We start from the raw sequence: 14,201 nt of genomic DNA, 5'->3' as shown, positions 1-14,201 counted from the left end.
AGGCTTCAGACAACAAAGAAGTCAGTTAAAAGACTCTAAGCTTTGCAATGCAAATCAAATCAGCTGTAACTTCGTGGTGAGCAAGAGTAAGGAAGCTCCTCCACCTCTGGCTGCAGGCTTCAGCATGAGCCCTGTGCTGTGCAAGGCTCACATTTGTGGTCCCTGGGTGGGTGTACCACCATGACTCCCCAGATGAGAACACAGCATCCTATTCTCCACTTCTACCCCAATATCACCTACATGGAGTCATTGACAGGTCCTAAGTGCTACTGAAGGGTTAGGAAACAAATAGAAGTGCCCTTTGTGTTGGGAGGATGCCCTTAGCTCTATGGGTGAATAGCCCAACTCTGAACAATGGATAAAAACTCTCCTTGGGTCCTGAGAATACTCAACCACTTTTGCTCCCATGTGAATTTTTCTCTACTTCCACTCTGTTGTCCCTACTTCCTGATCCCCACAACTGTTTCAGACTCTTTTTTTTTTTTTTTTTTTTTTTTTCCGAGACAGGGTTTCTCTGTGTAGCTTTGCGCCTTTCCTGGATCTTGCTCTGTAGACCAGGCTGGCCTCGAACTCACAAAGATCCTCTTGGCTCTGCCTCCCAAGTGCTGGGATTAAAGGCGTGCGCCACCACCGCCCGGCTGTTTCAGACTCTAAACTGGCTAACTTCATCGCACTAAAAACTCCAGGTCATGCCTCAGCCACAGACTTGTTCCTGGGTTATTCTTGAAGGGCACACATGAGTTCTGAAATTTCTGCCACTGCCTTCTGCTCCCCTCCAGTCCACTGAGGGGAAAATGACCATCAAATGCCCTACTTCTCCCATGAGATTGCTTACCCTGGGCTTCTCAGAAAGTGTGCCTTGATGCCAGAGACAGTTGAGGTCTTAACTACAGTTTTCTTTTTGTACAAGTGTGACAACTCATGATTAAAACATTCAAGCCAGTCACCCAAAGTCATGTGGTAAGCATGGAGAGACAAGACTCCAGTCCAGGCTGAAAATTCTTGATCTAGTGAGTGGCCCATGAGACCAGGTTGCTTTGTGCCTGGAATTGTTTGAAATATTTTCCCCCATATTATCCTAAACCATAGGAAAAATAAAGTGAGGCTGTAGCTCAGTGGTCTAGCATGCACAGTGTCCTGGTTCTACTCAGTACTGGGGGTGGGTAGGAAAGAAAAGAGAATAGAGAGGAACAGAGAAGAGAGAGAGAAGGGGAGAAGAGGAGGATTGCCTTCTCAAATGCGTGTCAACACAGAAGCTGGAGATATAAACTTATTAGAAAAAAAGTCTTTGTAGATGTCAACTAAAATAAGATCATACTGGGTTAGGGTTGGACCTAAATCCAATAACTAATGTGGCCTGTTGCTTATAGAAGGTCATGAGAAGACACTCAGGGAAAGATGCCCTATTACTACAGAGGCATAATTTTCCCTGGGGAAACTACATCCATAAGACAAAAAAATGTCAATGATTGTGGCACCAGCTACCAGAAGATCTGAAAGAAAAGGAACAGATGTTCCCTCAAAGCTCCTGGAAGGAACCAACTGATGACAGCCTGATTTCAGATTCATAGGCTTGTGTTCTGTAAGAAAATCAATTTCTGTTATGCAAAATCCTTTCTAGGTGTTTTTTGCTATGTTAAGCCTTAGGATGTAATACACTGTACTGGTTACTTTTTGTCAACTTGACACAAGTTAGTGTCATCTGGGAAAAGGGAGCCTCAACCGAGGACATGCCTTCATCAGACTGGCCTGTAGACAAGTCTGTGGTGCATTTTCTTTATGATTTGGGAGGGTTCAGCCCATCGTGAGTAATGCCACCTTAATTCTGGGAGGTATTAAAAAGCAAGGGGATAACAAGATCATAGAGGAAAACTTCCCTAAAGATATACCCATCTAGATACTCCAAGAACACAGAACCCCAAATAGACAAGACCAGAACAGAAACTCCCTAAAGATATCCTAGTTAAAACACTAAACATACAGAACAAAGAAAAAAATATTGAAAGCTGAAAGGGGGGAAAAAAGCACAAGTCACATATAAAGGAAAACCCTTCAGAATAACACATGATTTCTCAACAGAAACTATGAAAGTCAGAGAAGTCTGGGACAACACATGTCCTGCCAACCTCAGCCACTGTATTCAGCAAAACTATCTGCCAGGCTGTGGTGGTTTGAATGTAATTGGCCCCCATAATCTCATAGGGAGTGGCACTAATAGGAGGTGTGGCTTTGTTGGAGTAGGTGTAGTCTTGTTGGAGGAAGTGTGTCACTGTGGGGGTGGGCTTTGGGATCACTTTTGCTTCAGTTTCACTCTGTGATCCTCAGTCCCTCACGAGAGCAAGTTCTTTCTGGGTGGACAACAGAGCCTAAATTGCATGTGTTATTACCCACATCAAAGGCCACACAACTAATGCCAGAGTTCTTACAATCCTGCTGCATAATGCTACTTTCAAGGGCTGCAATAGAGTCCCTAATCCATCAGCCATTTTTGATGGTGTTCCTGTACTCATGTGGTAGACCCCATTCATTAAGGAGGTGTAGCATTCTATATCACATAGAAGAAAATGACCACCCTGAGAAAACCCCCATAGACACTCTACCTTCATATAATACAGCACCACTTCCATGTGTTATCACCCATGGCAGGAACAATGCAATTGTTACTATGGCAAGAAAGTCTTGTAATTCCCCACATGGGGAAGGGTGGCCACATCAGAATTGCCCCATGGGTGCCCCGCCCTCAGATGGCTTAGCTTCAGTTGCACATCTCATACTAGGGAGAATGCAATTGCTTCTCCCAAATGCATCTTTTGTCCGTACTCAACCATCAAGTGTCATGTGACTTTTCCTGGTGAGATGAGAACAATATTTATTCACTCCAGATAGGGCATCAGTGACAGTTGAAAGAAATAATTCCACCCGAGTTCAGCTTTAAGGACCAGTAAGTTTAAGTGGTGGTACATACAGGACCCTGGACAATGTAGGAACAGCACACAACCAAAGAATAACCTCTACCTCCTCATATCTTCCCTCCAATTGTTAACTACTTACACATCCTCTGGAAGGGCTGGGGCCTCGTGAGCCACCCTTTGAGCTGCCCAGGGGCTGCCTTGAAAGCCTCTCCTCTTCAGTCCCTCGTGCGTCTGTCTCTGAGCTCTTTACCCTTCCATGGGGGGTGTTGGTTGCCTGGCTGGGACTTATGAGGGTCATATGTGTGTAATTGAAGCTGCTTTGATTTCAAGGCATCAAGGCCACATTATGCTCAGAGGACAGAGTTCCATAACAGTTGGCTATTGATAAATGGTGAAGTACTTTGGCACAGGAGGGCAGTTCATCAGGAAGATGAATCGTTACTTCCAGATTTCTTGGAGTTAAGAGGCCAGGAAGTGTAGGAGAAATGGGAATCAATGGCCCTGGTAATCTGCTCTGTGGCATTTAAGTCAGGGTATTGAAGGGAGCAGGCAAAAGCACCTTGGCCTGAGTACTGACATTTTTACTTCAGACTCTATTTTACCTGTAGGGTGAAATAAAGTTCAGGTTCCCAAGCCCTAGGGGAGCTGAGAACTTTCCAATGACTGATCAACCTCCTCCCTAAACCATAGAAATAGCTGTTATGCATCTTTAGTTCTTTAGAAACACTATGACTGTTCTCAACAACACAAGGAACAAATCAATCTGATTGGTTGGACTGAAAGGCTTGCATTGTCTATTGGTCGACAATGATGGAACATTCAAGGGAGCCCCTAATCTCTAAATTCTGATTGGTGAAAATTGTAACTGTTACTTGACAACAAGTGTTTGTGAATTTTCTGTTTATAAACCTCACTTCTGCCCCTGCTCAGGGCTGTCAGGAGAAACAAGGCTCCTGAGTCCTTGACCTGCAGCCCTGATCGATCAGTGAGCTGATTATGTGGTGATTTAATAAAATCTTTGGAACCCATAAGTATTGTTTCTCTCTTTCCTCAAGGTACCTAACGGGCAAGGTGTAACAGGGTCAGCAGCGTACCATGTTCGGGAAGAGGAAACATGGTCTGGGGGTGTGGCTCAGTGGTATAATATGAGCTTTGCATTTGTGAGGGCTGGATTGGACAAAAACTAACCCAACAAAAATAATGCGAACAAATCTTTGTTGGTTTTGCTGGCAGCTGCTGATTAATCTAGCATCTACTTTCTTCTCAACATCATCCCCTCATGCCCTTGTATTTAAATTTAGAACACCTAATTTTTTCCTTTCGTCATTCTCCATAGCACTGATTCATGACAAATATTAGATAAGCTTAAATATGTTAATAAAATTTATTCAAAGCATCTGTTAAGTGTGAGGTTCTTGGGAAGATATCGATATTAATTAAACCAATTTCATGGTCCCAATAGAGCCAGCACATTTTTTAAAATGCTGTTGTGGTTTAAATGAAAAATGTCCCCCATCGTCTTGGGCACTTGAACATTTGCCCCAGTTGGTGGCACTGTCTGGGAAGGTTTAGGCAGTCTAGCTTTGCTGGAGGAAGATGTAACTTGGGGTGGAGTGGGGGGTGGGCTCCCATTCATGTACACAGTGGAAATACAACTCGCATCTGTTCCCAGCAAGTACAGTGCGCTGGATGTAAGAGAAGCTACTGTTCTTATCAGTTTCCTGAGCAGAGTTGAAAAAGATATGGCCTGTGTTTCTAGGAAGCACAGTTCTTTTGTTCGGAGCAAGCTCACTGTTCTGGTCGCCTTGGAGCCAGAAGTCTTGAGCAACTTGCACCTCACTCTCCCTGCTTCCTGTTTGCAGTGGAGGATGTAATCTCTCAGCTCCTGCTCCTGTCCCCAGGCATGTAACTTCCTGCCACGTCTCCTTGCTATGGTGGATTCCTAGTCCTCTTGAACCGTAAACCAAAATAAGCTCTTTCTTAAGTCGCCTTGGTTTTGGTATTTTACCACAGCAACAGAGAAGTAGCTAAGACAAATACACAAAGCAAATCATAACCCAACTAAAACATTATGATCAATTTAATATCGGAATATATTCTGTAAACAGTGAACTGAGTTTCCAGTTGTTTCTTTAGAAATTTGCTATAGCAGATGTCACTTGGGATAAGCTCTTAAAAGTATAATATAACCACAGAGTAATTGATTAATTAGTCAACTGTAGACTGAAGTCCAGATGCGAAGTGGCTGATTAAGTGGCAAGAACATTTTACTTGATTTATTTATTGGGGGTGTGGTGTGTGCATAAATGATGTGTGGGTGAATGCACACCCCCCACGGTTCATGTGAAGAGATCAGAGGACAACGTTTGGAAACCAGGTCTCTCTCCCCACCATGTGGGTCCCTGGGGATTGAATTCAGGTGGTCAGACTTGCACTGTAAATGCTTTTACCAATGAGCCATCTCATGGCCCCTGGTATGAACATTTTAAAGGCTTTGTACATATCTATTGCCAAGGGGCTTTCCAAAAAGTGGTGACAATTCAGCTTCCCACAGTGTAGACATGTGCTGTCCTCTGAATCCTTGCTCCTGTCGGAGATGAAGTAATGATGTAATGATATAAGGGATGTAAACTTTAAAAAATACTATGTCATTGTTTCCATTTGCGCTGAGTACCTTTTCGTTTGTTCGGTTTTGATGTTCCGGAGTGTTGGAGATAGAACTGAGAGCCTCATGTACGCAGGGAAGTCATCAGACCCTCACCTGACACTCAGCCACCACTCCCTCCTACCCAAGGCTACATGTGCTCCTGGGAGACAGATTTGTGGGAGAGCAGGAGATGGAAAGCTGGCTGGACTAGGAACTGAGGTTAACGCAGCTTTCTTGAGTTAGAACCCAAAGCTAATCGGCATCCTCAGCCCCATTTTGATGACAAATAGAGTATTTAGACAAGTAGATAAGGAAATAGAAATGTATCCAGGTAAACAAATGCTAAGCTCAAAGGATGGGTGATTTCCTCAGCTGAGCTCAGTCAAAGCAGTATACTACGGAACAGAAAAGCCAAGGGAAGAGATTTAGAGGGCTGAAGCAAGACAGCATTGCTAGAATAACAATGTGCAAGGAACATTTACTCAGAAAAATAGCCTCTGCTGCTTATGTTCCAAAAGAAAGGGAGCGTGTTCACTGGAACCCTTTTTTTTTGTGAGCGGGCTCTAAATAAGGTAACAGATGCAAGAAAAGTGCAGAAAAGGAGATTAATACGGCATTGTGTGCATTCTATGCTTTTAAAAGGTTACATAATTTCAGGGCTGATGAGATGGCTCAGTGAGCAAAGGCACATGCCACCAAGTCTAATGGCTTGGATTTGACCCCTGAGACCCACGAGGTAAACGCAGAGAGCTGATTCTTGCAAGTTGTCCTCTGACCCCCGCATGTGTGCCATGGCCTACGTGCCCTCCCCATCATAAATATAAATAAAAACTGCAATTCTAAATGATCGTACCACTTCACGTACTCACTGTAAGTCTATGGGACACATTGGCCACTGTGGAAAGTCCATCAAAAGACCAAGTCGGTAAGTGATAGTTATGAACAAGGCTGATAACGCTCTACCACCCAAGGGTTTAGGTGTGCTCTAGCAAGACTCAACATGGGACTTTTACCAAAGCAACCACAAGGGTGAAACCAGTCAATCCAGTACTACTTACCATACTTAAACGCCTTGAGGAAAAGTCTGGGAAACCCTACCACGGTGCATAGCTAACATACCAAACATACCATAACCACATATTCAGCAACAGAACACAGGAATCCCATGGTGGGGCAGATATACCCATTGCAACAAATCAGAATTATGTGTAAAATACTTAAGTGTATACATCCTGAGGTGATGTTTATATTACAGAATATTGTAAAAGCCGGCATGATGGCCCATGCTTGTGACCCTAGCATTGGGGATACTCGAGGCCAGCCTGGGCTACATAGTGAGCTGTTGTCTGCAAAAAAGGAAGAGGGGAAGAGGGTAAAAAGGACAACAAAAATGGTTTTATGCTCAAGTATAGGGTTTTTGTTTTGTTTTGTTTTGTTTTTTGAGACAGAGTTTCTCTGTGCAGCTTTGGAGCCTGTCCTGAATCTCACTCTGTAGACGAGGCTGGCCTTGAACTCACAGAGCTTTGCCTGGCTCTGCCTCCTGAGTGCTGGGATTAAAGGCATGCGCCACCATCGCCCGGCTCAAGTACAGTTTTTACAAATGTTTTATTTTTTAAATATACGTTCAAAAGAAGTTGTAATAAATAAACAAGTACATATGTCTACTACCCTTCATTGTTAAAATATTTTACGGCCTAGTGGTTAAGAGTGTATACTGCTCATGCAGCAGACCAGAGTTCAGTTCCCAGCACACACATCAAGTGGTTCACAACCGCCTGTAACGCCAGGTCCAGGGCATCTGACACCTTCTTCCCACACAGAGACACAGACATATGCACACAACTTTGAAACTTAAAAGTTTTTAAAATTAACATTTTCAAGACTTATAAGACAATGTCAATACGAGAATCCGGAGACTCGTGTACTCTGGACAGCGTATTCAGTTTCCATCCTCTTATAACAGGTGGTGTGCATGCACTTCTATGCAAGCTTATCTACAGCTACCCCATCCCCACAGAGTTGCCTCCCACTGCCTGTTACAAGCCCACATCCACGACTCCTGGTCATCGCTGACCTGTTCACCATAATTACAATCTTGCTGTTTCAGAAATGTACTCGTACTAATGACTTTTCTCAATGAGATGATAAGATAACCTGCCAAAAGAACTTAAGGAAGGAAGGCTTCTTTCGGCTCGCAGTGAAAGAGCACATTATCCATCTTGATGAGGAAGTCACAAGTGAAGGAGTTTGGGGCAGCAGGTCACGTTGCATCCGCAGGAAGAAAGCCCCGAGAGAGGAACGCTGGAGCTCAGATCCCTTTCCCTTTTATTCATTGGACTCTAACCCGTGGACTGGTGCCGCCTGTGGTTAGGGTGGAACTCTCATCTCGGCTGTCACAATTCCCTCCTACACATGCCCAGAGGTTTGTCCTCGGTAATTCTAGATCTTCAGGTGGTAATGATCATTACTAACCATCACATTACATAAATGGGATGTACATTAGCTAACCCTAGGGATTAGCTTTTGCTGCGCACACTAATTACCTTGATGGATCCCGGTTGCGTGTATTGCCGCTCCATCTGGTTTATGGCTGAGCAGTGTTCTGTGGTATAGCCTGGTTACAGCTTAACTGCGCACTCACTGGAGAGCTGTTTCCTACTGTTGGTTCTTCATCACAAAGCTGCTACGAGCCTTGAATATAAATATCTGGAGCAGAACTCCGCCGGGCATGACATGACCCTCTACCACCTTGAGTCAGAGCAACTGTGGTCACCCTCATAGAATCAGGACTATTACTATTTCCTCATAGAAGGATGAGTGGCGAGGAGGTCATCAGACTCTCGCCTGAGATCCGGCTATCTACCCCCTCCTACCCACCCCACAGGTTCCCGCAGTCTGGTGTATGTGCTAGGGTGTACAGGAGACAGAAGGCTGCCTGGATGTGTAACTATAGTGATGCAGCCTCCATGAGTCAGCACCCATACTGGGCAGGGCTTTCAGCAAAGCAGGTGCCTGGGAGTCATCTGTGCCCCTGTAAGTAACCCCAATTAACTCACTGGTTCACCAAGCTGGTCTTGGATGGGAGCCATTCTTCGGGGTGTCAGTGCCTACCTAGGGTTAATAGATGTTTCTTTACATCTCCCACACAACACTTATGTATAGGGTTTGCAAAAGTGTGTTTTATTTTTTGGAAGTGAATGTCAGAGAGCAGTTACTGATTTATTCTGTTAAGTGCATGTTTGTCTTCTTCTTTTTCCTCTTCTCTCTCTCTCTCTCTCTCTCTTTCTTGAGACAGAGTTTCTCTGTGTTGCACTGGTGGTCCTGGAACTCACTCTGTAGACCAGGCTGCACAGAGATCCACCTGCCTCTGCCTCCCAAGTGCTGGGAATAAAGGCGTGCACCACCACACCTGGCTTCATGTTTAACTTTTCAAGAAGCTAGTAAACCACTTTCTTGAGTGGCTGAACCATTTTATACTGGTTGGCAGGAAGAGTTTTCTCTTTACCTTCCCTAGTTCTTTGCTGGGATGGGTTCCTATAAAAAAGATGGCTGGGTGGTGATGGTGGTGCACACCTTTAATCCCAGCACTTGGGAGGCAGAGGCAGGTTGACCTCTGTGCAGCCCGGTCTACAGAGTGAGTTCCAGAACAGTCAGGGCTACAAAGAGAAACCCCATCTAAAAGTGTATTAATAAAAGGAAAACAATTAGAAGTTTATTAACTTGTATACTTCATTCAAGATACTCAAGCATATGAGTAAACCTCAAAGAGGTGGTTTTGAATTCCTGTTTAAAGGTGCTGTCTGGGAGCTGGAGAGATGCCTCAGCTGTTAATGGTGCTTGCTGTTCTTGCAGAGGACCAGAGTTCAGTTCCCAGCAGCCACACTGAAGGGCTCACAACCACCCGCAACTCCGGCTCCTGAGGATTCGACATTGTATTCTGTCCTACGGTGTTTGAGTCAGGGTTTCACTGTGCAGCCCTGGCCATCCTGGAACTTTCTAGGTAGACTAGGCTGGCTTCAAACTCTCATTGATTTACAGACATCATCTTCCTGGGTCTCTCTTACAAACAGAGCTCTCCCTTACAGATATAAACTGCTCTTAAAAGACAAAATTCTGCTCTGTTTTTAGAACTTTTCCTGGGTCTATAGTTTCACATAGTTTCAGCTGATTATCTCAAAATAATCTGTATGCTAAAGGGGACCATTTGGAGCATCACATTCTGGTCTCCTATGGCCAGGCTTTGAGGTGGCATGTTCTGGTGTCTCATACAATGGAGGAAAAGGCAGCTTCATCGCGTTTTTCCAGCATTTTATTCAATCTTTATTTTTTTATCTTAGTCATGTTGACTGGTGGGTGGTGACTTCTCATTGTGGCTTGACTTTGCATTTCCACAATGGCTTATGATGATGAATGCCTTTTTTTGTATTCTTTATCATTTGTCTATGCTTTCCAGTGAGATCTCTACATCCCAGAGGGATTATTTGTTGACTATTGACTTGTGAGGGCTTTTAGTATATTCTAGATATAAATTCTTTCTCAGATAATGTGGTTTGAGAATGCTTTCTGTAGCTCTGTACTTTGACTTTTTTATCATCTTAGCATCTGCTTACAAAAGGAAACGTTTCTTTTGAACAAAGTCCAACGCATCAAGATTCCCTACATGGGCTGTGCTTGTGATATCAAGTCTAAAACTCTTCACCTAGCTCTGTAGATTTCCTCCCATATTTTTCTTTCAAAGCTTTTAGTTTACAGTGCAGTTAGGTTCAAATTCTTCAGCTCCGTGTTGCAAAGCTCACCCCTGTCCAACTACAGAAGCATCTTCAGTCCTGCTATTGAAACATTCCTATCTGGGAAACAGATACAACAGAGGCTATATGAAGAGACATATAAATACCATCTGTCTAAGTAATTTGCGGGAGCAAATATGGTGGTGCCAGCATTTAATTCCAGCACTCGGGAGACAGAGACAGACAGATCTCTGTGAGTTCTAGGCCAGCCTAGTCTACATAGCAAGTTCGAGGTATGTCATGTTGACAACTGAAGCTAATTATGACACTAGTAAAAAGAGTTCTTGATTTTGAGATTTTTCTCTTGTAAGAAGCAAGTTGATTCATAGTTGGATACCTTACAGAATAGATAATGAAAGTAAATAAAGATCTCCTCTATGATCAACCAAAATAGATGGATTTGCAAGGGCAAATGCAAATTACAAGCACCTTTACTAGTTCATTGATATTAATATTTATTAATAGCTAGATCCCCATCAACACATAGGTTCAACCTGCAATAATTAGAAAGACTCTACCTAAAGCAGCCAATACTTAAAATATGAAGTGATTTAAAATACACTCAGCTAGATTATAGACCAGAATGCTAGGTCCACCTGCACTTTCCATATAACAACCTAGCTCTTCTGAGAAATGTTATGGCATTGGTCTGTAGGCAGACTTTTCTGTCTGGCTAGCCAGTTCCCAAATAACTACAAAGAGACAATATTAATTATAAATGCTCAGCTGATAGCTTGGGCTTGTTTTTAGCTAGCTCTTATAACTTAAATTAACCCATTTCTATTAATCTATGTGCTGCCCCAAGGTTTGTTTACCTAATGTACAGATTTCCCATCCTGCTTGCTCTTCATCTCATGGTGTCTCCTCTGACTCCACCATTCTTCTCCCCAGTATTCTCTCTGTCCCGAAATCTTGCCTAGCCATTAGCCAACCAGTTTTTTATTAACAATGAGAGCAACACATCTTCACAGTGTTCACAGAAGGATTATTCCACAGCATTGGTCTGCTTTCCATTGCTGTGACCATTACCTGAGGGAATGACTTAGAAGGAAGGAAGGTTTATTTTGGCATACAGCTTCAGAGGTTTCTATTCACAGTTGTGTAGAACCTTTCCTGGGAGCTTCCATTGTGACCAAACATGTAATGAAATGCATGGTGGAGTAAAGCTGCTGAGCTTGTAGCCACTGGTGGGTCAACAACAGACAGAAAATAGGAAGCAGCAAGGGACAAGAGCATACCTCCAGTCACCACTTCCTCCAACCAGGTCCCACCTCCTCAGATTTTCACCACATCCCAACAATGCCATCAAGTTATGAACCCAACAATAGGTCTGCCCATTGGTGATGTTTGGCCTCTCATGATCCAACCATTTCTCAAAAGCCCATTGACTGATAAAAAAAAGCCTTTATCATATAGTCTTTGTGTGACATTTTAATCCAAACTATCATAGTTACACATGTAGAAGCCAGGAGGGGACATGTAAATGTCAATATCCAAGCTCCTTCCTGGATCCTCACTCAATTTTCTACATTGTTAGGGGTACAGCTACTCTATTTTTTAATATTACTTTAAAAATTATTTTTAATCTAAGATTTGCTTTTACCTAATGAAGTTCAAAGAATGAGATACCTTTGAGGTCGAGTTACTATTTATGAAAGAGTTACATTTTGAGCATTGTCCTAAGTACTCTATCTGCATTGACTCATTGAATCTTCAAACTCTGTGATAATATAGAGATATTTATATAAGACTGACTGTGCCAAGTTATTCCTCATTATATATTTACATGCATCTATCCTTCACCACTACCTTACTGTTGTCAACCCAATTTTATACATAGCATCTGAGTCATGAAAGGCTGAGTTGTTGGCCCAGCATACCTCAGGCTGGGAAGTGGCAGAGTGGTACTCCACTGCCTTTGTACACTGACCACATCCTTCTCAATAGGTGAGGAAACTGAGATGTGGGAAGGCTACGTAAATTCACCAGCAAGTGGGTAGGGAAGGCTAACGTTCAGATTTCAAAAAACTTAAATTTATTCTTCTGATTATTATGATTGTGGCTAATGCACCCCCCCCATACACACAAATACAACATGAAACTTATTATCTTAACTGTTGTTATAGGTTCAGTTCAGTAGTGTTAAACACATCTACGTTGTTGGAAAACAGTTCTACTGAGTTTTTGCATTGAGCAAATGTGACACTCTATGACCATTTAACTTCCCTTTTCCAGCTCCCCACAGCCCATAGGAACCATATTCTACTTCCCTTTCTACTTCTAAGATGGACAGCTCTAGAGACTCCACACAAGGGGGATCATACAGCATTTGTTTTTTTTATGACTGGTTTATTTCATTTAGCATGATGTCCTCAAGATTGATTCATATTGTATGTGGCCTGGGTCTGAATCTATTTCCTTTTAAAGCTGAAGAATATTCAATTATATCTATACATAAATCCAAGTATCTTTGACCCAAATTTTTTCATATAGGAGCATATGTTTATTATAAAAGACAGTAGATAAAATTTAGACAACAGGTTATTTACAAATTAAGAAAACATTCTGCTTCAAAAAGAAAAGGCATAATATAGCTATCTGATCACTAATGACATAATACTTCCAAAATAACAAAGGTAAAATATATATGAAATAGTTGTTGATTTGGGAGGAACAATGGTCTTTAATTTTCAGGAATATTTTGCAATGCTCTCACCATTTACTATGCTGTCATAAGTCTGTAATCCTCAACACATAGAAACCCACACTGTGTGACCTACTTTAATATCCTAATACTTAACAATTCAAGATGCTTCCAATTTGTGTAACATTTATCTGGAGTACTCATACTTGAGTCTCTAAGTTCTTCATGTGAAATGAAAGATTATCTGTAATGTTGTAATTTGTATCTAAGTTTTTTAATGAGTGAAATTTGCATTATAAATTTTTCCATTCACAAGTACGTAAGTGAATCAAAGGATTTTGTCCTCTCCTTTACTGGTTTGCTTTAAACATGTATGCTTGTGCATATGCATGCACACACAATCCCAACACAAAAGATGTATTGCAGAATTATGGTTCTATTTTCTCAGTGTATTAGCTTGGAAATATTTTTAGCTTTATCTTAATGTGTCCGAACAACAGTGTGACAGAATTTTACAGATTTTGTGTCAAAGTCAGCACATCATCCCATAAGTAAAAATCCAAAGGGATGCCACACCAGTCCTGTGGTTTTAATGAAAATGAATTTACACTGGTTCAATGAAAGGAAAATCTTTTATGTATTGTACAAGTGAATGCAATTAATTTGTTGATAGGTATATTTAATCCATTACCTGGCACTAATAGCAACATAAAATTTTACAATTGGGAAAGAAAGTAGGCCATGTATTAATCTGTAAACAGGTAATAAGCAGGTTTGTATTATAACTGAAATGTAACACATGCACTTTGTGTGTCTCCTGGATTTAAGGGAGGGTTAGAGGGGGCACTTCTGTTGTATATAAATACTTATTTTCATACCCACAGTGTAGATCTCATCTCTCATCAAAGAATCTTCTCTTTGCTGCAGATGGAGACCATTACAGAAAACCACAACTGGTCAAAATGCAGAGATCAACTGACTGTGGGATGCTCAACACCAAAATGATGCTTCTACGACACAACTCCTGTACTGAAGCGCAGAGAACATCTTGGGAGCAGGGAGGAAAGATTATAAGAACCAGAGGACCAGGGAGACGGCTGTGAGATTGTGTCTCCTAGAAACGACAGGGAAGCTAGCTTATACCTGTGAAACCTTAACAATATGGCTGCTTCAACAAGACCTGATCAAGAGTGACACTAATAGACAAGGGG

The 14,201-nt window shown here is 42.2% G+C and overlaps 1 long non-coding RNA gene across 1 annotated transcript in view; it reads right to left on the bottom strand.

Moving 5' to 3' along the window:
• The window catches only part of LOC128112481 (uncharacterized), a 47,824-nt gene extending 39,277 nt beyond the window's left edge, over positions 1-8,547 (bottom strand). Inside the window, exon 1 of the long non-coding RNA XR_008218994.1 lies at positions 8,103-8,547. This is a non-coding gene — a long non-coding RNA (uncharacterized LOC128112481). The remainder of the gene's footprint in view (positions 1-8,102) is intronic.
• Positions 8,548-14,201: the final 5,654 nt, after the last annotated feature.

This window comes from Peromyscus californicus, unplaced genomic scaffold (assembly GCF_007827085.1).
Source record: "Peromyscus californicus insignis strain IS unplaced genomic scaffold, ASM782708v3 Scaffold_17__1_contigs__length_78620276, whole genome shotgun sequence".
NCBI lineage: Eukaryota > Metazoa > Chordata > Mammalia > Rodentia > Cricetidae > Peromyscus > Peromyscus californicus.
Note: the sequence above shows the minus strand (reverse complement) of the source record. Positions and strands in the feature narration are given on the sequence as shown.